The sequence below is a fragment of the Ambystoma mexicanum genome, chromosome 12 (assembly GCF_040938575.1).
Source record: "Ambystoma mexicanum isolate Mex_15411 chromosome 12, UKY_AmexF1_1, whole genome shotgun sequence".
In the NCBI taxonomy this organism is placed as follows: domain Eukaryota; kingdom Metazoa; phylum Chordata; class Amphibia; order Caudata; family Ambystomatidae; genus Ambystoma; species Ambystoma mexicanum.
Window position 1 is genome coordinate 1,062,155,720 of NC_090936.1, and position 26,196 is coordinate 1,062,181,915.

The following is a 26,196-nucleotide window of genomic DNA, read 5'->3' on the forward strand; positions in this document are numbered from 1 at the left end:
TGGGTGGGGGCCTGGTGGAGTCTGCCCCTGCACTGCTGGGGGGTGGGGGTGCAGGGGGACATGCGTTGGTGGGCAGTAGTGCAAGGTGACATGTGGGTTGGGTTGGAGGCATGGCCATGGTGGATGGGGTGCCTGCAGGACATGTGCAGGGTAGGCCCCTGTGGTGTGGGCCACCTGCAGGGGATGTGGAGGGTGTAGAGGGAACACCTGGGAGGACCCACGCGTGCAATTCACGTGTGGTGCTCCCCGCGCACCCCTGTAATACACGTACCCTGATGGAATTGCGTGTGATACTTCCTGCGCACCCCTGAAATACACGTACCCTGCTGCTTTTGCGTGTGATACTTCCCGCGCACCCCTGTAATACACGTACCCTGATGGAATCGCGTGTGATACTTCCCGCGCACCCCTGAAATACACGTACCCTGCTGCTTTTGCGTGTGATACTTCCCGCGCACCCCTGGAATACACGTACCCTGCTGTTTTTGCGTGTGATACTTCCCGCGCACCCCTGGAATACACGTACCCTGATGGAATCGCGTGTGATACTTCCTGCGCACCCCTGGAATACACGTACCCTGCTGTTTTTGCGTGTGTTACTACCCACGCACCCCTGATGCACACGTACACAGGACAATTGCGTGTGGAACTTCCCGCGAACCACTGAAATAAACGTTCCCCGCTTGCCGTTTGCTGTTTGCCAGCCCTGTGAACTGGTCCAGGGTTAGCGCAGCCCTTTGCGATGATTTGGGGATTTTGAAGGCTTTTCCTTGCGCGAGGGCGTTCTTGGGGGCGTAACTGGCGCTGCTGCAGGGTCGCTGCGCCACTCTGCGCCACGGCTGGTTTCGGAGGCTAAAATCCATGAATACGCTGTGCGATGAAAAGGATTTTTTCGCACGCAGCTGGCGCAGTGTATCGCACGGGGACACTGTGCGCCAGCCGCGTGCGCCATTTTTGTGCAAATTTCTATGAATTACACTGTCAATATTTAATACCAATATTGAGATTATTTAATGTTAGGAAATGTTACCCTGCTTTTGTATTTTTGGCATCCTGCAATGACCTATGTTTTTTAAACTAACTATTTGAGAAAAGCTCTCTGTTGCCAATCCAATGTATGGCATGGGTCCTGATGGCTCATTCACCTGTATGATATATTATTGTACTGGTGGTTTTAAATTGTTTTATGCTTTCATAGTTACATGAGTTTATTGATGAACTTTGTTACCTTGATGATGCTTGATCTGCATAATTCTAATTCTGTTGGATGTCTCTGTTTGACGTTTGTGATTTGATGATACACAAATCGAATGAAGCCTACGCACATAAGACATATGGAGTCATTACAAGTTGGGCGGTAAGGGATACCGGGCACCGGTAAGGAGACCGGTGCTGGTAATCCCTTACTGCCCAATTCCGAGGTCCCTTAGCGGGAACCGTGAAGTACGTGTGGTCTGACCACACGTCCTTTACGGGTCCCGCTAAGGGACCAGGGTGCTAATAACGGGCCTGCTATTCGCGAGCCCGTTATTAGCGCCCTCCCCATTCCCATTGAGCCCTATGGGGGGTTAAATGGGAATGGGGAATGGTTGGTTCAGTGGGGACTTACTGGTCCCTCCAGGGTCGGAATGCACCGGTAAGTACCCATTGAACCAGACCGGTGCCGGACCCGGTATTGGAGGCAGCCATGGCTCAAATAGCGCCATGGCTACCTCCAATCTCGGAATGAGGCCCATACACTTTGAAGCAATACTGGGACACATCACAAGTTCTGTTGGAATTACCGCCAAACTCCATTGCTGTTATCGCCACTTGCTCTTGTGAATTTACTGCAGGATTGGAAGTGGTAGTGTGATGGTGTAATTCCCCATTTTTGGAATCCATGGGACCCCATGGAGATTATGATGGCTTTATCATGAGTGGTAATTTCACCACAATAAATCCACCGATTTTTAGAGGTAAAGTGGAGGATTTATTTCCAGCTAGATGCTGGATAAAAATCTTCATTTTAGTACACAAGGGTGAACAAGACATCTGACTAAATACAAAAACCATGCCTACCCCTCAGAAAGAACTCACCTGTCCCTCAAGTAGGCTGTGCCTCACCCTGGACAGAGCTGATGAGCTGCCAATCTTAAAGGAGACAGGGAAGAAACTATCCCACCCCTAAACTAGGTCTAAAAAGTGCAAAGGAATGCTCCTATTTCCTATGAGTAAGTAATCAACAGTAGATCAACAAGGTGGTCACTACTCTTCATAGGTTCTTGCTCTCTCAAGGAAGGAGCCAGACTGCTCTACTCCCAAAAGAATTCCGAGTGGGAGTCAGTTGATGGAAAAATAGGAATTCCTGATGTTTTTAGATCTGGAAGCATATCTTGTTACATTTGGGTAGGGATTTTTGTACTTTATTGTTCCCTGCCCCAAATTTGTAACAGAACTTCCAATTCAATATTGCACTAACTGTTTCAAAAAGAAATAACAATGAAGGTAATTCACATGGTATCTACTAGAATTAACCAAAGGATATCTCTTCTCAAGCTCGAACGGTTTCAGTGACGATACTCTTGCTGTCACCTTCGTCAGGACCAACAGGGCAAATATTCTTGCATCTGGGGATCAAGCTGGCCAAGAAGTCATTTCCCGTCTCATTATCTGATTCCGCTGCTACCTGCTCTAGACCGAAATTGTGTCTGCTGAGCTTGTTGTGGCAACAGGGCTGTAATTCCAGCTGAAATGTGGAAACTAACCCACACTTAGCCCATGCTTCACTGCATCTCGTGATGGTTAGCTTTCACTCTCCTGAGACGCGGCAGGTGAGGCTACCGTCCTCAAGCTGCCTTCAGCGCTTGATTATTCACATCACCTGTGAACGTGGATATCGGCGGTGCAGTAAATTTGTCAGTAACTGCGTTATGGCCTGAAGAGTGGTGACCTATGAACCAAAAAGGTGTTGTGCTCTGGATCAGCCTTACTGGCCTTTCTCAATCACTAACGAGCCCGACCTGTGCCCTCACTGTGATGGATCTTAAAGTCATCACCGAGTCTGGGCAATCGCCCCAGGTGGCCTCTTGTGACAGGTGCTTTGGAAGAGGTAACCGCATCACTGGAGAGGACGTCCTTATGGTGACGTGTGCTTCTGGCTCCCAGGGCAATCCTTGTTTGCAGCCCTAGCTGATAGTTTCCCACATGTAGATTAGACTCAGCCTTGACTCAAAGAACACAACGCCGCAGTGTGAGAAGAACACACCTGTTCTCAGCTGCACCGGTTGCTGAACCTATCATCATTTCTTGGAACTCAAGGGCAGATACATGGGATAATTGACCCACTACCGTACACGGATATTGCAAGTCACTGAGGAGTTACTTTATAAGGTGACTGTCAATGAAAAAATACTTTGAGAAACTTGTTTACTTGTGGTAGGGGTAATTTATTCCTTATCATACATTTTTGCTGCATCATAGAAATGTATAGCTTAGCTCTTGCTGAGTCTGATGTACAATGCCACCCACTTCCTATTATAAAGGATAATTGGTGAAATATGTACTGTTAGAAAAAGCACACACCTCTACACAATTTATAATGTGTTAAAACAAATCCCTTTAAATCTTTGTAGCTAAAATAAGTGCTCTTGTGACGATACATTCCTGCTCTCCTGCTCTAAACTCCAGCAGTGTACTAAATGAACATACTACCATAAACCACTTTTTCAACTAATGACTGTGTATTGTCAGAGAAAGTCTGTGCAGAAGAAGGAAATCTGAAGAAGTAGTAATTCTCTACTGCAATTAGCACACCAGAAGAGAGGTCAGCGGGCCTCCCAGCCAATCAGGTAGTTCAGGATGCCGGTTTTAATGATATTGGCCACGTTATGAGCCTCCTCAGAAGCGGCAGGCCACCATCTTAATTGCCGGGCAACAAATGAATCAGCCTACAGCTCCATACCCGAGCCCCCCCCCCAAATTCCACTTCCCCTACCCACTAACTCCCACCAACCCCAGTCCTTGCTCCACTTACCTGCAGCTGCCTTGTCATTTCTCGGCACCTGAAACGCTCAGTGTTCCGGCACTTGCCCGCCACAGCAATGGCCACCATGGAAAGGGAGAAGGGACTACATATAACTGCCTCCTCCCTTGGCTATGGTAGCCATCTTCTTTTGGAGTTTATTTTTAAGTTGAAAAAATGCAACCATGCCAATTTTCAACTCGATGTTAGCACACTAGAAAAGCATGCAGGAATGCTTATAGCAATAAACTTCTCCGTTTAGGGACATTACCTGGTGAATTAATGACACAGGCAAATGTTAGGGCCCTTGCTTCACTCAGGCCAGTACCTCAGCCCTGGACCATTACCTGGCCTGTAATGCCACTGTACATTGGGGTTTATTTTCAGTGGCGGCTGGAAGTCTACCAAGGCAGCCGCCTTCTTCTATACTTGCTGTAATAGGGAGCACTGTGATGTCACAATCCAACTGTGATTTAGCAATAACAACCGTTCCGGAAGGCCGTATCAGGTGGTAATGGCCCAGGGCCCAAGTTACAGCTTAAAGATGGACCTCGCCACCGTTACCACCCGATCTGGCTCACCACATCGGGTGTTATTGCTGTTAGCACCCCACGTTTCCAATCCGGAAACCTGGTGTGCTGACAGCAATGTTTTCTATATGCATGAATGGGACACCAAGATGGCTGCCACAGAGCTGGAAGACAGGGCTCCTAGCGGAGCCTCTCTTCCATTTCCATGATGGCCCGGGAGGCTGGCGCAGCGTCGGCGCTTGAGCCACCACCAAAAACAATAAGATGAGAGGTGTATGGGTGAGGAGGGTTGGGAACGGTAACCGAGGGACGAGGATTGAGGGGGTACAACGGCGGGGGAGCAGCCATCAGGTTGCTTGGAAGGAGGGCTTGCATCAGTAGATTCAGCCGGTGATCCGAGTAACCTGATTGGATGGCTCCCCCGCACCGGGCGCTAATAAGTAATTATTGTTGAAGTATGAGATCTTTATTTTTATAGGTGAGTAGTGATGTTACAAGAAGACTGTAAACAAATATGATGTGCCTTTCTTTAGATGGACACTGCACGCTTCTATACACTATATATTAGGATAAAGTACTATTGTAAATTATAAGCATATTTCAAGTCCCAGAGGAGTTCCATGATCGTATAGGGGCGCAAGACTGCACAGTGCCTTAATAATCCCCCAGGCATCCCTATAGTGTACAGAGTACATTATGCCTTATGATACTTATGTGTTTATTGGCTGTAGCATTTGCTTTGAGGTACTGACTCACTGTGCTTTTTGTCATATGATAGGTTATTTATAACACACTTAATACCCAGAGGTTTCTAAGCGCAGACCAGGGGATCGAACCTGTGGTGCTCCCCAACGGCTTGCTTTCAAGGCGAGCACGTTGCCCCTGAGCTATCCTCTCGAGTCATAGGTGAGAAAAGGTTGAGGCTCCTATTGTATCTATGCAAACAATGGAAAGACTGTTTCCTTGTTTTAGTGTTATGAAAACAAGGACAAATATTACAGAAGCAGGCATCAGTTTCTTGGTACACTGAGAGAGCTGCGATGGGCTATGTACGGCAAAGCTTAAAGTCTGTAAAGAAGAGAGTGCTGTGAAATCATAACTATTAATATTATTATTATGGTATTTATTGAGCGCGGACTTAGCTTCGAGAAGCATCAGAGCACTTTACAGCTGTTCTTTATCATCTCATTTCATCTTGTGTAGCTCGTGCACAGTTCAGTAAACACAAAGATTCTGAGCTGTAAACGATATATCCATTATTTTGCAGTTTTTTGTATCAATAAATACATACATACGTTCATTAAGAATAGTTGTGTGGCACCCTGTGGCTCCCTGGAAGCAGAAAGCAGAAGTGTTTCTTCTCAACAGAAATATTAACAGCCGGAAGCATTGCTGAAGCCACAGAGTGCTAACCCCAGGGTTCCTTCTAACACCTTCCACAAGCAGTCACACCCACACACTTTATGAGTATCTCGCCCAAGAGCTTGCAGAAGTGCAGTCCCGAAGTGTAACTTATAGGCTCTAATCCTACTTCTGTATTTTATTTCCCCAATGATATGTTTATTTCCAGACTAGGATAGCTATCAGGAGGTTTTGCCCTATTAAGCACTATTCTTAACAGAAATATGCGCAATTAAGTAAGTGTGTAATCCTTCCGCCAACAGCCCTGCGCCACTGTATGAAGTGTCAAGCCCAGTGCAAAGTGCTCCTGTGCTCTCGAGCTGCATCTGGGTTATAGCGCCATAAATAAAGAAATAATGCCTTGTTCACCAGGGGAGACCTTATCGTGGGATAATGACCCATCCAACTTGATTGCAAGAGGCGTAGTCGAGGGCCGTAAATTCGAGAAGGATCATTATCACAAGTGATAATAGCGCCTCCTGAGGCGCACAAAGTTATTAGCACATGGAGTTGTGAAACTAAAAAGGAAACCATTTTTTTTAATTGTGTTTTGTTTTAATTTCATGTGCATGGAACGAGTAACAATAAACTTTACACATTGGTCCTCATTATGAGGTTGGTGGTAACCCGCCTGTGCTGCCGCGTAACACTGATTCTGCTGCCTGATATCCTGGTGCCACCGGGATATCACAAGTAGTGGCGGCACAGTAAATCCCCAGTCCCATGGAGTCCCGAAGGACTCCATGGGAATGGGGACAAGAATCACCGGCACTGTTGCTAATGGTGCTGGCGCTTCAGTGAGAGACATGCTGATAGGGGCCTGATTCTGTGGTAGGTCAGGTCTGCCAGGGGATCCATGCCCCACCGGCATTCTCGTGGTACTTGGAATGAGGCCCATTGTGTGTTTCATAGTTGTTTGTTGATTTTGAGAACTGAACTGCACATGATCCTCTCTGCCTTTACATACACGAAGAGCATTGTTTCTGTGTTGTTTGGCAGGCAACTGCTCAAGTCAAATTGTTTGTAATGGGCACACTATCAGATCATAGATTTAATTCCGAGCCTTCTGATTGGCTGAGAGGAGGTGGAGTCCACACCACAGGGCTTTATTATGTGGTAGCAGAACTGCCAAATTAATGGTCCGAAGCCATAGGCAGGAGCCTTTAAAGATGGCAAAGGACACCTAGACGCCTGCCCAGTATGTACACACCACAAAAGGAAGTGTGTAATGCATGCTCTTACAGGCAGTTGGAACCTGCATTCAAAGCTGGCTGAAGGGCTGGAAACAGTGTGAGGAAGCCAAGTTAAATAGTCGTGCAGGCTTCTACCAGTGGTTAAAGTCTGCATGCCACACTACCATATGGCCATAAGAGAAGAAAGCAACTCTGCAATCGGTTTTCATGCAGCATTTCCCAGCTTTTGTTGCCTATTGCGGCAGCAATTCCCATTTCAGACCCAGAAGCATAAGCCGGCGTTTCTCTCTTCTGTCCCTCTTCTTCAGGGATTATGTGAGGGCAGCCCACCATCTCTGTTTTTCTCCAATGTCCTCTATCTCTCTTCTGTCCCTCTTCTTCAGGGATTATGTGAGGGCAGCCCACCATCTCTGTTTATCTCCAATGTCCTCTATCTCTCTTCTGTCCCTCTTCTTCAGGGATTATGTGAGGGCAGCCCACCATCTCTGTTTATCTCCAATGTCCTCTATCTCTCTTCCGTCCCTCTTCTTCAGGGATTATGTGAGGGCAGCCCACCATCTCTGTTTATCTCCAATGTCCTCTTTCTCTCTTCCGTCCCTCTTCTTCATTGATTCTCTGAGGGCAGCCCACCATCTCTGTTTATCTCCAATGTCCTCTTTCTCTCTTCCGTCCCTCTTCTTCAGCGATTCTCTGAGGGCAGCCCACCATCTCTGTTTATCTCCAATGTCCTCTTTCTCTCTTCTTCAGTGATTCTCTGAGGGCAGCCCACCATCTCTGTTTATCTCCAATGTCTTCTTTCTCTCTTCCGTCCCTCTTCTTCAGGGATTATGTGAGGGCAGCCCACCATCTCTGTTTATATCCAATGTCCTCTATCTCTCTTCCGTCCCTCTTCTTCAGTGATTCTCTGAGGGCAGCCCACCATCTCTGTTTATCTCCAATGTCCTCTTTCTCTCTTCCGTCCCTCTTCTTCAGTGATTCTCTGAGGGCAGCCCACCATCTCTGTTTATCTCCAATGTCCTCTTTCTCTCTTCTTCAGTGATTCTCTGAGGGCAGCCCACCATCTCTGTTTATCTCCAATGTCTTCTTTCTCTCTTCCGTCCCTCTTCTTCAGTGATTATGTGAGGGCAGCCCACCATCTCTGTTTATCTCCAAAGTCCTCTTTCTCTCTTCCGTCCCTCTTCTTCAGGGATTCTCTGAGGACAGCCCACCATCTCTGTTTATCTCCAATGTCCTCTATCTCTCTTCCGTCCCTCTTCTTCAGTGATTATGTGAGGGCAGCCCACCATCTCTGTTTATCTCCAATGTCCTCTTTCTCTCTTCCGTCCCTCTTCTTCAGTGATGTTTTTCCAGGCTGTATTTTCCTTTCTGTTATTGTCTAATGCGTACGCCGGCACACTGTTCATTGAGCAAGCTAGACTAGCAAGCTAAGCTCTCACCCAATACATCTACGTTCTACCTTTTTGTCAAATTTTGAATCCTGGCAGAACCAACTCAGCCCTTCATCATGCTTAGGTCGAAAAATAGTGTGTGACTACGTTGCCTAACTGCCCATTATTAGAGCGCTAAGACGCTGGTGGACTCTGCATCCAGCACTTTATGGAAACGTGATATTATTTTTTGCAATCAGGCTGCGGTCTGAGGCAAGTCCTGGCTAAGCCACCACTTTGTTCGCCATTAGATCTCCCCTACAAGTATCACTTGTGCCCATGTGTTTGGTGGGGGAAAAGGGGAAGGGTGAGGGGAGGGCAGGGGTGCAAAACACTACTTCAACTAGGGCAAGGAAAGTTTTTGGCACCAGCCCTGTCCACAAAGCAAGTAGAAAGTTGGATATACAATGCTCAAAGGACCAGAATGATGGCGCCTCTTTGCAGGGTTTTGATTTTTATTAAGAATTCAAGCTGTTATCGCTCACTTTGGCGGTTTTTTCCACACTCAGCACTTTTTCAAAGTTAATTCACTTTCTTTTATCTGTGGCATAGTGTGGCATAGTGCTGCACTAGTCAAATCTAAAAAGGAAAACCAAAAACAAGTGTCACTAAATATATATATATACATATATAAAGGTTTAGATTATTTGTAGATTCTCACATTGGCTGTGTGAATGCTCTGTAGTCCAGTTTATTTTATCTGCATAATGATACGTGCAGTTTTACTGATAACAACAAATAAATGAAAGTTGTAATGCCATTAAAAGACTATGGGCCTCATTGCGGGTTTGGCGGTAGCCATGCTGCTATTGGCGGCATGGCTGCCACCAAAACCGGGTCCGGGTTCCCAGAATGGGGAATTATCGGGCCATTCCGAGTTTGGAGGGCCCGGTAATTCCTCCCTCTCGGAACCCGGGCCCGGACCTTCCCCATTCCCATCTGAGCCCCCATAGGGCTCAATGGGAATGGGAGAGGGAGCTAACAACGGGCCGATTACGACCGGCCCGTTGTTAGCTCCCTGATCCCCTCGCGGGACCCGGTAATGACGCCTGGTTTTACCAGGTGTCCTTACCGGGTCCCGCGAGGGGACCTCGTAATTTTGCGTAACGGGTTTAACGGGTCCGCCTCCATTAGCGGAGCCCATTAACCCATTACGCAAAAGTCGTAATGAGGCCCAATGTATCATGCGCTACAGTAAAAATAAATCAATAAAAAGTACACCTTGACACCCATTTTTTAAGCTCAAATGCGCCCATTGGTACGCCTTCCATTCGCTCATTTCCATGAATGGTTAGGCCCACTGAATGGGACTGCTGTGGTACATTTGGCCCTCTAGCAAAACAAGTTGTGCACCCCTGTGTACAGCACGCTTCCCAAAATGAGCAGGGCTTAGCAGTAGCCCGAACTGAATCGATTCGCTTCAAAAAGCTTACGAGCAGACCACTGTTCATGCATTAACTGCAAAATGAACACTTCAGGATGTGTGAAAAGTGTAGTAAAAAGTAGGGGGAAGTAATAACGGAAAAAATAAAAAGCCGCACTCATTTCCTATTAGATCCCACTCACGCGACATCTGCACCCAAACAATCCCACGCACAAACGCAGCTCTTTTGCAGCTACTCATCAAGCCTGTAGAAGCTGCCAAACAAAAGGCCTGGGACAGATGACGTCGGTCAAATACTGACACTGTTGATCAGAAGCATCTCGCCAAACCACGCGCCACCACGTTTAAAGGCATGCCAGAACACACATGCTATAAATTGGTGCTAGGGAGAACTTCAGAAGACTCACACTTGGGATACAGGGCTCCAACTCTTAGTATCAGCCTTAATTATGTTGGTAGCAATTGCTCAGCAGCCAGCCTTATCTTAGGAGGGAGAAAGGTCTGTAGGGAGGTCAAACTGGGGCCTGGATGTAGGCAGGCCCCATCCCACCATTCCTTACCTGCAGCAACAGTGGCCTCCATGCTGCAACAGAAGATGCCAGGGGGGAAGAAGGGGGCGCTGCAATGTAGCAAAGAATGCCGACCGAGAAGCAGCAGCGCCATCCCTTTCACAAAGGAACGTGGCTCCAGCTGTCAGCTGGAGCCTGCGCAGAAACACTTCCACTAACCCACCAAGGATATTTTTTATTAATAAAGGCCTCATGGAGCCCTAAGCCACTGTGCCACCAGGGATAATACTCTATTTGAATAATAAGCCCTGCACCAGGGGGGCATAACTGAGTCAGGTGAAGCCCCGGGGTGCATAGTTACAGGCCGAAGCCAGCGAATGGCCACCGGGGATGGGAAAACAGAGTCCGTTTTCCATTTACATGGCAGCCATTCAAAATCAATGGTAAAAAAAAAGTAAAAATGTAAACAAAGAACATGGCCGTCATGGAAAGGAGAGAAGGGACTACATGTAGTCCCTTCTTCCTTTCCATGATGGCCTGTCGGGGATCGGGAGCAGACGCACTGGGGACAGGAGTGTTTCCAGCGCGTTTGCTCCCCAAAAAGGACCAAAAAGAAGGTAAATGGGGTTGGGAGGGTGGGGAGGGGATTGTTTGGAGGTAGTGGGAGGGGGTGGGAGAAAACACTTACCTGAATCGCCAGCGGGGGAGGATGGCAGCCTCCAACCGTGTGGTGGTTCTGAGCGGGGATTACCCCGTTCCGAGCCACCACATTGGCTGAGGGGCTGCCACCCCCCCACCCCCCTTGCCGGGGATATAAAGGAACTTAGGGATTCAAGGGATTCTCAGTCGGGTAAAGCCCCAGCGAGGGCCAATCAGATTGCATGTAACAATCTGATTGTCCCTTGCCAGGTTCTAATAATGAATAAAGGCCTCATGATGATGCCTCAATCCACTCTGCCACCAGGGATTTAGGCTTTAGAAGGAGTCCAGTGTTCCAGGACCCCAGCAGGGTCCATATTGGAAAGGAGATGGGGCTTACCAGCCCTTTTAGGCACTCCCATGTTCTTCCCCTGTCACACCACCGGGGGCCAGGTAAGCTATTGGTTAAGGTAAGTGGCCAATACTGGAATGGGGTGGGGTATGTAAGGAAGTGTGTGTCAGTGTGTAAGTGTGGGTTAGTTGGGTGAGGACATGAGGAAGTGGAGGACATCGGATAGACCAGTGAAGGCAAGAGCATTTTGGAGTGCAGACGATATTGTTAAGGAGTCCATCTGTAGAGTGTTTTTGTGAGAGAGAGGAATGTGAGTGGTAGAGTGGAAGTAGTGGAGTGAGGTAGTAGTAGTGACCGAGTTAGTAGTAGTTGGGAGTAGATGTGGTAGGTGTTGGAAGTGGCCAACGTAAGACATTAGTGATAGAGTGGGGTTAGTAATAGAAAGGTGAGCAGGGCACCATATCACTGGGAGGGGCTAGTACAGAGGGTGAGCAGCACTCCATATCCATGGGGTCTATAACAGTGAGAGTGGTGCACAGCGCACCTTGTGGTAGAGACAGAGAGAGGTAGTGATAGTAGCAGAGTGGGAACAGTAGTCATAGTAGTAGCAAGAAGAGCAACAGTGAGTTGGAGGATAGGAGTAGCTATTGGTATAGAGTCGAACAGTTGTAAGGATTAGAGGAATAGTAGGAAGGGAGAGGAAGGAGGGAGAAGACAGAACAGATGTAGAGAAGTAGTGGGAGATATCAGTTGTAGTAAGAAAAGGAGTGGGGAAGGAAGTAAGATCAAAAGGTAGAGGTGGAAAGGCAGAGTGTGAGATTGGAGGGACAGTGACGAGATGGGAGGAGAACAGTAAATAAAAGGTTCAGTATAGTAAAGGGTCAGGAGTGAGAGGCTGCAAAAGGAGTGAGCGTGACGCTGGGTGAACGATAGCACCATTCTCTATTTTCCCAGCAACTAACCAAAAATAGTAGAGAGTTAGATGTTCCATAGGGAGTCAGATAGCCAAGGACTTTGGCAGAACACCATTAGTTGTGACAGCTAGGGGTTACCGATCCATAGTTACTAACAGCCCGGTAGGGATGTCTGAGGCTGGGAGGCAGGTCCCAGGCCCGGGGAAGACGAGAGATGAAAGGGGCAGCCCTAGAGCCAATCATCCCCAGTCCCTTAGACCCCAAAGGAATCAAGAAACATCTATTCTGACAAATTATTTTGGATTTTATTCAATGAGTCAGTGTAGTTAGTTGTGGCGGGACGCCCCGTCACAATACACATAAGCCAAAGAAAAACGGACACACTAAAAGGTATATAAGAATAATGGATTATTTTATAGATACACTAAGGTAAAGGTGTTTCTTCAGAAGGGTAAGTACTATGACACACAATAAGTAACTTTAAAAAAACGAATGCACTCTTTACAATAAGTAAATCACTTTGGTAATACTTGCAGAAAGGCAGTAACTTTCATGGCCACTGGACTGGAAACCCAGTCCTCATCCCCTAAAGGCTTCAGTTGGACCCAGTCCTGGCGCCTTTGGCGCCAGGCTCATAAGAAAGTGTGCTCTGCACACCTTTTCCCCTGGGCACATGCTATTCCATTCCATCTCAGTCAGCCACTCGCCTCTGGGCCGGTGTGGCCACTGGAATCCAAGAAGCTGCACGTGCAGAAGCATTTGGGAGTGGCAGGGTGGAACCATCTAGCAGAGCAAGGGGGCGTGGCCGAGACCAGGCTATTTAAACCTGCCCCGCCCGCAGGCCTAGGCTTCACGTTATTCTGCCCAAGCAGCGTAACGCTCGCCGCTGCCTGAGAAGCACCTTACCTATGTTCCTGAGCAACCATCTCGTCAAAGCATGCATTGTGTTCTCCAACAACCCATCTCGGAGAAACCACTTACCTGTTGTACAGCAAAACCATTGCGGAGAAGCATCTTACCTGCAGAAACAGTAAAACCATAGCGGAGAAGCATCTTACCTGCAGAAACAGCAAACCCATCGCGGAGGAGCATCTTACCTGCAGAGTCAGCAAAACCATTGTGGAGGCGCACTTACCCGTTTTTTCACCATCAAGACCAGCCGAATCATCGCTGAAGCGCCTCTTACTTGCTTGCAGTGACTCCATCCTTGATCGCCAGAGCGCACTTACCTGACTCTCTACTCGAGCTCCAACTCACGGGTCAGCTTCATCGCGGTCACAGACTCCTTTCATTGCCGTCAGGTCCGCGCTCCGCAACTCTTCTCAGGACGCTGCCAGACCCTCCCTGCAGGAGAAAAGAAGAAATAAGGTTAGAAACTTGATTGGGACATTATTTAAGGTCGCGCGCAATCGCATCTCGCGCTTACCTTAAGATTCCAACTTGTCATCCTCCTGGGGAACACGTTGAAGTCCTGCACCGGCGCAATGGCCCCGCCGGGTCGCCATCACCTGTAGGAGAGAAAGAGACATTATAAGAGAACAAACTTAAATCATGTGACATCGAATTAATACTCATATGAACAATAATCAACACAAAAACTCTTACCTTCAAAGTGGTTCGGTCACAGCCGGTCTGGGCCACCACATCAACGGACCAGTGAAGCAACTGGGTCATCAGAAAAATCCCCTGCTGATGAGAAGCAGGACGGAGAGCTCGCCCTCACTAAATACCACGTGAGCCTTTATGGGTAAATGCGTACTCACCTCATTTTGGCACGAAAGATCCAAAGAGAGTCACGATACCTCTACCCCCTTCTTATTACCTCTCGTGTTCACGCAGGGGCAGTATCAGCATCCAGAACAGTGTACTGGGCAGCAGCAGGGGGTGAGAAAATCCAGGGGAGCTGAATCCAGGGAGGGCTCCAACCGTGCCCCAACGTCCCTGCAGAGACCAGGTGAGCGTAACAGTAACCAATTCAAATGTAAGTAAAACACTTTTGTAATAACTTTCAGAATATCAGTTTCAGGTAATAATGAATGAAACAAAACCAACTTAAGCAGGTAAATACTTTGCAATTATTTCACAGAGGCCTTAGGCTTTTGTAGTCCATCCCTATCTAGTAATTAGAGTCTGAGGTTCATATTGGAGAGTCAAACAGGCAAGGCACAAGCTGTAGAAAGTCAAAGGTTCCAGAGAAAGTCTTCAGTAGCAAGCAAGTACCACTCTTTGTTGGGAAAAGGGTTGAGGGACTTCGGAGAAGAGCAACAAAAAACTGTAGCTAAATTCTACCAAGAGTCTCACAGTACCTTACAAGTGAAGAAGAGAATGCAGCACAATGTCCCACGATGCAGCAGCAGCAGACCCAGTCACCGGTTTCTTGGTCAGGCAAATGAAAGAAAAGACTCTGGAATGGATCTCACAGCAGCAGTCGAGTGAAGAGGCTGCAGGCAAATGATTCTTTGTGGGTCTGTGATTTTGGCCCCCTTTTCAAAGCACCAGTGAAGAATGGTTACCGCACGGTCGATTTGTCTCGCTTTCTCGGTCTAGCACTCTGAAGAGAGAATTCAAGGAGTGGAATCTCACCTCTGGAGGTCCAGAAGGCCTCCTCCAAAGTTTCAGGAGGATTCATTATTCGGAAGGTGATGCACTGCACAGGGGCCATAGGTCCCAAGGTATTGGCGGTTTGCAGTGGGTGAAAGTCATGGCTCGAAATGCAGGTCAACTTGAGACTGATTGTACCCACCAGTCTAAGTGAGAGAAACATCCTTATCAGGGCTCTCCTAATGCTTGGAAGAAAAGGTAAGACAGCTATGATTACTCAGAAGGCATGTCTGGTCCTCTGGAAGTGGCTGCAGGTGTCTCTCCTCTTCCTCCACATCGATTCTTCAGTTGCAGTGGTCAGCTTGTCTTCAGCCTCAGGATCCATGCCTCTTAGGCAGGAACCCAGCCAATCAGCACCCACGCACCATTCAAACTATGGGAGATGACAGCCAGCCTCCCAATTGGAACTGGTTCCAGGCAGGCATGGCAGAAGTCAAAGAACAACTGAGTTTTGGAGTACTCCCCTGTTTCCTGTCCTCACAGACACAGTGGCACCTAGGCAGGCTTTCCCATGAAAATCTGCCGAAGACAAATGTCAAACAAAGGTCACCCGCACTCTGCACAGCAGAAGAAGAACAAAGAAAGGACAATCCATCTTGAATTGGCGAATAAAGAACACTGTCACCCTTGTTAGATTAATGGTGGCCCTTCTGTGCCCTACCGTGGCTGTGAGTACAGTCTGAGAGTAAACATTGCACAATAGTAGGTAGGATAAAACCACTGCTACCAGTCATTCAGATTAACTTGTCACTGGTACCAACAAGTTACAGGAACAGTGAGAAAGGGGATACAGTATAACCCCTCAGCACTCCAAACAAGGTGGGGTGTGCTGATCTCACAATAAAAAAAGATAGGAAAGATACTAAATATTCCCCTTCCCTTGGAAAAAAGGAAAATAACAGAAAATACAAAGGGAAACCCAAAAGGCTTCCAGAAACACTTCACAGAGAGTGCTGTGTGCTGCCAAAGTCAAAAACATATGACATAACATGTGGAGGAAAGCATGTCTCCAAGAAAAAGGTATGAAAACAAATACAAATGGATCTCTAAAATAGAGTAAAAGAATGAGTGAGTGTAGGAAAATGTTCCCACTCACTCAGGAGAGCAGAGCAAAAATCCAGTGCTGGGCGGAACCCACCTTTGAAGGGGAATTCACATAAAAATGAAAATTGACCTAACAGTTGGATACCGTGTGGTTCCAATGTGTTAATAGCCCCGAAAAAATATCGCGATACAAAAATATTGCAATATTTTTGTGGCGATATTTACCCATGGACCCTGCGGGGGATACCCCTGCAGCCCCCTCATTATTTTAAAATGTGCGGGGGACACCCCTGCAACACCCGCTCCCACAAATTATGCCCCCGAAAAATATTACCTATGGCGAGACAAAAGGCCATATGTACGGCGATATTTTTGGTACTGATATTTTGTAGGGATACCTACTGTGTGCCCTCATTGCCACCCTCAATGCAGTGGCATCCCTTGCCCATGGCATTTGAAGATTCTACCACATCAAACCACCACAGCCCCTCTTAATTTCTTTGCAGTAAATCCTGTTGCATCACATACATTCTGTTGTTATAGATGTCACCATTGCAAAGTTATCCAGCCCAGAAAACCTGTGCATGTGGTTGAAATAGTTGCCATCTGGAGGCTCCCTGACAATTAAGGTCCCAGGAGCTGCTGTCTCTGGCTGGTCCTTGCAACGTCTTGTTAACTCCTCTGTAGCGCAATTACTCAATTGTTGATACATACACCAATCTGCCATGGAATGGTTTTTATTAGCAATGTCGTATACCTCTAACAAGTCTTTTGGGATGCCATGTCTGCCAGATATTTACATCAAACGTGAAATACCATCAATGCGTTCAAAGGAAAGGCCTTCAAATACTGTCAAGTGGACCTGGTCCCCTTACCAGGCCCGCCAAACTCACTGACCAACGAAAGCTCGACACCCTCCAGCCTCACAACAGTATCCAGCTGCACAAGCATCCAGCGCCAGCAACTGACATATAAAAGCCCTCATCAATCTGCATGTATGCACATAACAGTCTGCAGCGGGGGCGACCGGCTAGGGATAGACTTTGATGCAATGTCCTGGTAATGCTGGTTTAATACAAGAGCTCTATTGCTGAGATGCATTGCAATTTGCAATGTTTGTTTGAACTGTCACTGGGCCTGCCACGTTCAACCCTGGTATCCCATGGCAGTGGAGCACTGCATACCCTGATAGTGGCAGATAAGCGAGTAAGTGGAGCAAGAAGGTCTTGTGGCTGGAGGCTTCTGCATCTCGCAAAAGCAAGCTGCTGGATGGGTCATTCACTGAGAGCGCCCACCACATCTGGACCTTCCTTGCTGTGCTGTCCTACCCTACGAGAGTCTCCTTTAAAGGGATGGTCTAGTAAAAAATTTTATTTACAAAATAGATAGGCAACATAAAAAAAAAATACTGCTGGCTTTTGCTTTTGCGGCACTAATGAAGGAAAAGCCAGCCAGCTGTAGTAAACAAAGGCTACCGCTGGGTGGCTTTCCCTTCATTAGTGCTGTAGGCGGAGGACGGGGACCGGAGACCAGAGCAGGAAAGCTGCAGCTGAATCTCGGTAAGTGCTATTTATTTTTTTTTAAAAAATAAGCACTAGCTGTGGTTTTTTTTCTAAGTTTTCCGGGCTGGAGGAGCCCGGAAAACTTAGAAATAAAACCGCAGCTTTAAAAACGTTGTATTTATGTTTGCGGTCGCTTTTGAAGCGAACGCAAACATAAATACAACGGTATTGTGTTGGAAAACGCTGCGGTTTTTCTTTCCAAGTTTCTCAGGCTCCTCCGGCTCGGAGGAGCCTGAGAAACTTGGAAAGAAAAACCGCAGCGTTTTCCAACACAACCGCATGTGTTTCTGCCTGCTGTGGCTATCACTTTGGGTCTCCGGTGCTCCCAGAGGAGCACCGGAGACCCAAAGTGAAAGCCAAGGCAGGCAGAAACACACGCGGTTATGTTTACATGCCGCATAGTATTTCTACCTGCAGCTGATTTCCCATTTGGGGCTCTCGGGCTCCCCATGGGGAGCCCGAGAGACCCAAATGGGAAATGCTAAAGCTGCGTTGTCTGCCTAAATCTGCTTTACCATTTGGGGCTCTCGGGCTCCCCACGGGGACCCCGAGAGCCCCAAATGGAAAAGCAGATTCAGGCAGAAACAACGCGGTTGTTTTCCGCAATGCCGCGTTGTTTCTGCCTGAATCTGCTTTACCATTTGGGGTTCTCGGGCTCCCGGGGAGCCCGAGAGCTCCAAATGGAAAAGCAGATTCAGGCAGAAACAACGCGGATGTGTTGGAAAACGCTGCGGTTTTCCTTTCCAAGTTTCTCAGGCTCCTCCGAGCCGGAGGAGCCTGAGAAACTTGGAAAGAAAAACCGCAGCGTTTTCCAACACAATAACATTGTATTTATGTTTGCGGTCGCTTCAAAAGCGACCGCAAACATAAATACAACGTTTTTAAAGCTGCGGTTTTATTTCCGGGCTCTGGTCTCCGGTCCCCGTCCTCCGCCTACAGCCCTAATGAAGGGAAAGCCACCCAGCGGTAGCCTTTGTTTACTACAGCTGGCTGGCTTTTCCTTCATTAGTGCCGCAAAAGCAAAAGCCAGCACAGGAGGGCCTCCATTTCACAAAATGGATGCGCCCATGTGCTTGCTTTTGTGAATTTTGAGCTTGAATAGCTCAAAATTTTACATAGGAAGTTTTAAAACGGAGAATGCTAGTATTTTTTTTTTTTTATGTTGCCTATCTATTTTTTAAATAACATTTTTTACTAGACCATCCCTTTAATGGCCAATGAGACATAGGCAACTTGATTCTAACCTAAAGTTGTTTTTAGCCTTATTTATGGGTAAAAAAAAGGGGTTATGACTTATTAGGACACCACCCGTGTGAGCAGAAACAGTAAAGCACGGAGTATGGTAGTCAACAAGGTCCTTGTATTTCTTTAGGATTTTGGTCCTCCTGTCTGATTTCAACAGTCATTTCAAGTCTTGGGATTTTATAGTGTCTTGAAAACTTTTTTCTTGGTGCTTTGTCTTTGTTGGATGTTGCAGGGGACATCCTGCTCTTGCATTAGTCCTCCTGGACTCTGCTACCAGGTGCCACCACTTGCCACCCCCATGCAGACTCCCCGTGATGCTGCAGCTTTCATTTAGAGAAATAGGACATTTTGTGTCACCAATATTCACAATTCGACAAAGTTTTACTGCTGCATTTATGCTTGAGTAAAATAGTGATAGGTACCTACTGAACGTACAGAATTCTATTTTTAATACCCTTATTTCCGTTCTAGAATGAAAGCAATCTCTCTCAGTGGAATTTCCTTCAAATAAAGGATGTGTTCGGCATTGGGCGACTGGTGCTATAGCCACTGGATATCACAAATATGTATAATGAGTGACAGATGGCTAAAATACTGCATTTTGGGCGACACCATGTTTGAATTGACTGCAAAAAGGCACAAAAGGCAACTGAAAAATGTTGTGGCACATTTAAAAATGACCAATTTTACGCAATTTTGTAGCGAGCGCAAAATCACTACAATCTTGATGGTCTGCTTAGTTTGTTTGACAGGGTTCAGATGTCAAATCTGTCCCAAAAAAATGAGCACAAGTGTACTCAGCCCCTCCCCTTTTATTCAGCTTCACACATGCTTTTCTGAACTTAGAGTTGTCCTAGGCTGGCGTCTGCAACCTTAGACTCTCCAGATGTTCTAAGCTACACTCCCATGATCCCTCACTATTGACTAGGCTGGCTAGGGCTAATGGGAGTTGTAGTTCAAGACATCTGGAGCGCCAAAGGCTGCAGACCCCTATAGAGAAGCAGATGTGCATGTCATCTCTAGTGACCACCCTCTCACCTATGTCATATTAGAATAACAGCAAGAAAGAACCGTGTGTGACACCAAGTGTCGTCCCAATACTGAGAGACGTTATGCACTCATACAACCATTTCAAATGTACCCTCACACTGACGTGGTAGAAGGATATCTGCATACACCATTGGACATAGAGTAAAGAGATGTTATAAAGAGAAGGCACAAGGATGCACTGAAATGATACACAAGTACTTAAAGAATGAAGATATAACTGAAGTAACAACGTAATTGAACATGTAAACATGAAAAAATATTATATGCTAAGAAGATAAGTGAGAAGAAACACAATAAAAGTACATACGCAGAAACGCAAGGTAGATGAGACATACAGAAGCTCGCTGCAGGAGAAACTATAACGCAAGTGAAGCAGCCATGATGGTAAGATGGATGTCAGAATCGTGTTAAAAGTACCCAAACTACCTCAGAGACAGACCGGGGTTCCAGAGCTGAAACGCACTGAAAATCAGCTTAAAGCGAGGTACAAAGAATATGTGTCTGGCTCAAGGTCAAGATTGCCATATTGAGAAAAACAAGGGCAGTCAAAGAGGATAAGCTACATACGCATGCCATATTTTCTCTTAGATTAAGTAAAGGGAAAGACATCTGCAGGTGCCAAGTATTGGGCAATTAAAGATGCAGAAAGCACATGTAAGACGGAACAACCAAGTCTCCAGAGGCCAAGAGGAGTAATAGCATTCAGTATAATTGAATTAAATAGAACTAAATAGAAGGTCAAAAGGGACAAAATCGTGGTCTCCTCACAAGTGATTCAAGACTGGAACACAAGGCCTATTCATTAAGTCCCAGACGAAGATAGCGATGTACCTACACTCCCTTAAAGGTCCCAGAGAAGAAACAGTCAGCAAGGTCAACTACAAAGAAGAAGCCTTGGCTTGTGGTGTAACCGATGAGAGATGGTAGGCTAATTGATCAAGTGGGTGGTAGCCTGACGTTGTTCCCAGCAGCTGGGTTTCATTTTGCTTATGTGCTGCTAGCAAACCGAATGTCCAAGGTTGGGAGAGAATGCCAACCAGTCATAAGGGCCTGTGTAGCAGTGTACTATACAGTGTTGCAGAAGCCAATCCGCTGCTGTTATTCTGCTATTAATCCGAATTATATGTATTTAGAGGTAGTTGAAGGCATGCCTACTAGATAAGGGCAGCCAATTATGTTACTAACACCTAAACAAAGTATAGGTATCTGTTCTCCCTTAACCAATCCCTCCTTTCGATAGGTTTTTACAGTTTGTCAGGTAGGATGACGTCATAGCTGACATACATCGAGGTATAAAGCCTTTGGGTAACCAAAATGTATACGAGAGTGGGTGAGCTGCAATTTGTTTGTTCACCAGGTTTCCCTACTTTATTTGAGCTGATAATAAAGTAGTATTTTGCCATATTCTTTGAGTCTGTCCAGTTATTTGGGTCTTAGATTGTTTATTGGTAATCCCATATAGCACTTGGAGAGCTCCAGGTGCTACTGCACATTTTGGTAGCAGAGGATGGTTCTGAACCACTCTCCCGGGCCCAGATCCAGACACTCGGATAAAAAGTGTATACCGCGGCCTCAAGAGGGTTTGCTATCAAGAACTGTATTACAACACATGACAACATATTTACATGCTGTATATACAGGGAAAAAGTTACAGAAAAGCTTAGCCATTCTAGAGCTATGGAAAATGTATCAGAGCGAGAAGGAAGACCCGCCCAAAAAGAAGTGGATGCTTAATTAGCAGAAAGAAGGAGGAGCTAACGCCCTTGGCTCTTCTTTCTCCCTCTGAAAGCAAGAGTACAGACACTGAGAAACAAGGATTCTATCCTTTAAAGAAGTTAAAAGCAGCAGCGGGATATGTTAACCCGACATACGCGCCCCCCGCTTATAACAGTGAGGACAGCATGGAAGGGAGCAATATAAAAGAACATAAATATATGTCAGCCCGCAATGAATATAAGGAGCGTGATGAAAGAAGGGACATACAGATAGAGATAGAGGAAGAAGCTAAGAGACAAAGAGAAGGAAAGAACAAAGCTAAGGAAGTAAAAATAGTGCAGAACGAATGGATGGGAGGACAGATATTACTCCAGTTAGACGAAAAGGGCATCAATGGTGTTAGAGAAAGAGAGGAATGGGAAAAGAAGGAAAAGGAACGAGAGAGAGCATACAAAGAAGAGATGGAAAAGGAGGGGATGTGAAAGGAAAAATGAAGAAGGTATGAGGAACAAAAGAAAGAGAAAGAGAGAATAAAAGAGAAGCAACATGATGAAAAAGAAACACAAAGATTGAAAGAACATAGGTTGCAAAAAAGGCAAGAGGAAGAAGAAAAAAGGGAGATGAGAAGAAGGGAAGAAGAAATGAGAAGGAGTAGAGAACAAAGAGATGACGAGAGAGATCATCTTGTTAATAGATGCAAAGTGCCAATTGAAGCACAAGAACGATGGGAAGAAGGGAGAGGATCACAACAGGCCCATAGGGAGCTGGAAGGGGTACCAAGAATACAGACATGTGCTGATGAGCATGAGGCAGAAGGCATAGGGAAAAGGATTGGGGATTTATATAGGCAAATGAGGGATAAAGACGGTTACAAAACCAAGGAGAGCATCGAAGGATCCCCACTGAAAGAAACAGGAAGCAGATTGGATGGTGTAATGATGGACGGGAATAGGCGGGGCATATCCCTGCTGTATGTAAACAGATTAATGTCGCTGCCAGTACGAGGACGAATGCGCACAACTAGCCCCACTTGAAAAATGAGAAATGTAGGTGGTATGATTGTGGACCAGGCTTTACACACATCGCATTTTTAGAGTAAGGGGGAGGACAAACACAAAATATCCCATGACCACAAATGGATAAGGATCCTTTAAAATGTAAATTACCCAGTTTGACTGCAGGTCCGGGAAAATGGATTTATGAGTCAGAAAGAATGACAGCAGGAATGACGTTAGCAGTGGGCGACATAAAAGGCCTGCTAGCAGCTGTTCTTGGGGAGAGAGCTGATGATATTTGGAGACGAGCAGGGTAGGTGAGTGTAACAGCGCAGAACACGACACAGGATGGAGAGCCTTTTAATAATTGAAGAGCAGATGTATGGAGGGCATTCAGCTTACAATATCCTGATACATCAGACATGGGTGTGATTATGACAAGGAAAATGGGTGACGACCAAGATTCTGTTGCCTTTAATCAAGAGATTCAAGACGTTGGGGTCTCAAGATGAGAGAACAATGGGATAAAACAGTAGCATTTTTTTATCATTTTTATTTCAGGGAATGCCCGGGCCAGTGCAACGGCAGATGAAGAAGCAGGTAGGGAAAGAAGCGAAGCCATGGCCAAAAATACAGTTAACTATTGTGCATCATTGTTGATTATTACAAGAGATGAATAAGAAGAAAGCAGAGAGCAGAAAGCAGGAGGAAGCAAAGTTAGTTCAGAAAGAATTGTTGAAATTTGCCATAGAAGGGGCAGTATTAACAAGTGGTGAGGGTGTGGTAACACAAGAGTTACAGTTAGCGCAGCCAAGCAATGTAGGGTATCTTTTAGATCAAAGTGGGTACACTTTTTGGGAATAGACCTAGAGGAGGATGAGGAGGATGTCAAAACCCTCAAGGGGAAGGAGGATTAAATGGAGGACAGCCGCAGCAATGTTGGAAGTGTGGGTAGATAGGACACTTGGCCAGAATGTGTAGAACTAGAGGGGGGATGCAGCAGACTGGCAAGCTCCAAGAGTGGTTATTCTTCACAATATAAGGCATAACCGCAGGAATATTATGACCAAGATCACACACAGAATCAGACATGTGTGCCGCAAATATAGCAAGCGCAGCCAGTTCCAATGCAAGCACAGTCGCCACAAGGGCAACCACAACATGTACCTACGAAAACACACAAGTACAGACACAGCAGGTACAAACACAACAAGCAATGGAGCCACAATTGAATGTGAATGCAGGAATCCCACAACCATCCACACCCAGGGATAGCGAGTGTGACCGTGGTAGAAAGAAATCCTTTTGCGGGTACATGGATGAATTTATACCAACAATAGGAAAGTCCACACAGCTACCTGATGTGCTCAGTGCTATCAGTCACACAAGACTGCCAAGAGCAACCAAGGGTCTGGGTAACGATAGGAGGCAAGACATTTTCATTTCTTATAGACACTAGAGCAACCCGTTCCTTTGTTCGAGAGGGTAAGAACCCCAACGATGGCATTGCCATGAATGTGCAGGGATTCTCTGGAGCTATGAGCTTAGTTCCTTTTACTGATGAGTTACCAATTTCTATAGGTGAACATGACATGTCTATGCCAATATTGTATTCTCGGCAGGTGCCAGTTAACATATTAGGATGTGTCTTGATGATAAAACTAAACATGCCGATATCTTTTTGCTGACAAAGGGATAGTGTGTTCTACTCCAGGGATACATTACATGAATGTAAGAGAGTTTATGTTAGCATTCACAGGCAAAAAAGCAATACGAGGAATTCCTTTAGACCCAGAAGTATTTTTATACAGAGTAACTGTTTTGTTAACATGGCGACCTAGACTAATACGTGAAAAATTGAGAATACCTGACAAATTTGTATTTAGGCTAGAAGTACCTATGGATGACAAAGAACGACAAATTATCCCTTTAGGGTTAGAAGCAGCAGTGGTCACAGAGGTTAGGGTGGTTGTCCATGGGACAGATGATGACGGAAGAGGTTGGTGAGCACTAATAGCTCTTGGTGAAGGATATAAGCTGACAGACAAAGAACTGTTCAGAGATGATTACTCTGATGATAAATTAGTATTTTTGACAAGCCTCACAGATTAAAGTAGAGAATAGAGAAATACCACAGAGTATGGCATTGGGAAAAAGGGACCGTCATTTTTCCAGGAAGATGTAGAAAAGGTGCCAAGCATTTTGTGGACTAGCAGTCCATATGATGTGGGTCTATTGAGAGGAGTAGGAGCAGTTACAATTAAATTCAAGCCTGGAGGTATTTTCCCACTAGCAAAGCAGTTCCCCATGTCCAGAGAAGCTGATAAAGGTATATTTGAAACCATATCCACTTTAGTGCCGCGGGGAATATTGGTGCCATCAGAATCCCTTTGTAACATGGCTGTGTACCCAGTGAAGAAATCAACAGGGGTGTCATGGAGATTTATTCAGGATCTCCGTCTCCTAAACAATGTAGTCGAATCAGAATTTCCCCTGGTTCCAGATCCAGCTATGATATTATATAATATTCCAGCCATAGCTAAGTATTTTACAGTATGGATTTAAAGAACACCTTTTTCTGAATGCCCCTTCATAAGGACACGCAAGATTTGACTTCATGTTCGTATAGAAACCAGTGCTGGAATCACACAAGACTTTGTCAGGGGTACTGTAATTCACCCTCGATATTTAATAGGGTCCTCCAGATGGACCTGGGTAATGTACAGCTTGTGAGCACAATATTTCAGTGCATAGATGACATACTAGCATGCAGCAAGACAAAAGAAAAGTGCAGAAAAGACTTGATTCAACTAATGACCATGCTAGCAGAGAAATGATATAAAGTAGGCAAAGAGAAATTACAATATTTCCAGGAAGAGGTCCTGTAGATAGGACAGCTAATCTCTCAGGAAGGGAGAAAAGTGGAACCTGGAAGAGCAGAAGCAATCATGAAGACTCCTAAACCAGAGACAGTGAGGGTAATGCAAAAATGTTTAAGCCTATGCAACTATTGCAGGGCCTGGGTATTTGATTACAGTACTTATATTCAATCACTTTTAAAAGGACTCAAGAAAGCACAGGTAGGCAAAAGTAAGATAACATGGACAGATGAGATGACTGAAGGAGGTGAACAATTAAAAAAGGCGATTTGTACAGCAGACTATAGTGAAGAGTTGTGTCTATTATTGCATCCAAATGGAGAAGTAATGACAGCGGTCCTCACACAGAAGACAACATTAGGGCATGGACATAAACCATTAGCCTACTATAATGGAATTTTAGATCCAGTAATGAAAGGACATTATCCTTCAGAACAAGCGTTAGCTGCTGCTACTTTCGCAATTCCAAAGACTGCAAGTATTACAATGGGGTTCTCAATGACGTTACTCGTCGAGCATTCCTTATTCACCATTTTAGAGAAGCCTAAAAGTATATTGACTATACAAAGAGCATCAGGATAAGAGGTAATCATTTTGAATCCAACAATCAAAATTGTTAGATCTAGAATAGTGAATGTAGCAACATTCATAGTAGAACCAGTGGGAAAGGAGGACTATGTAAATTATTGCACAACATATATTGAGTTCTATGATGACATTCCCTGTGTTATAGGAAATGCTCTTGGAGGGGG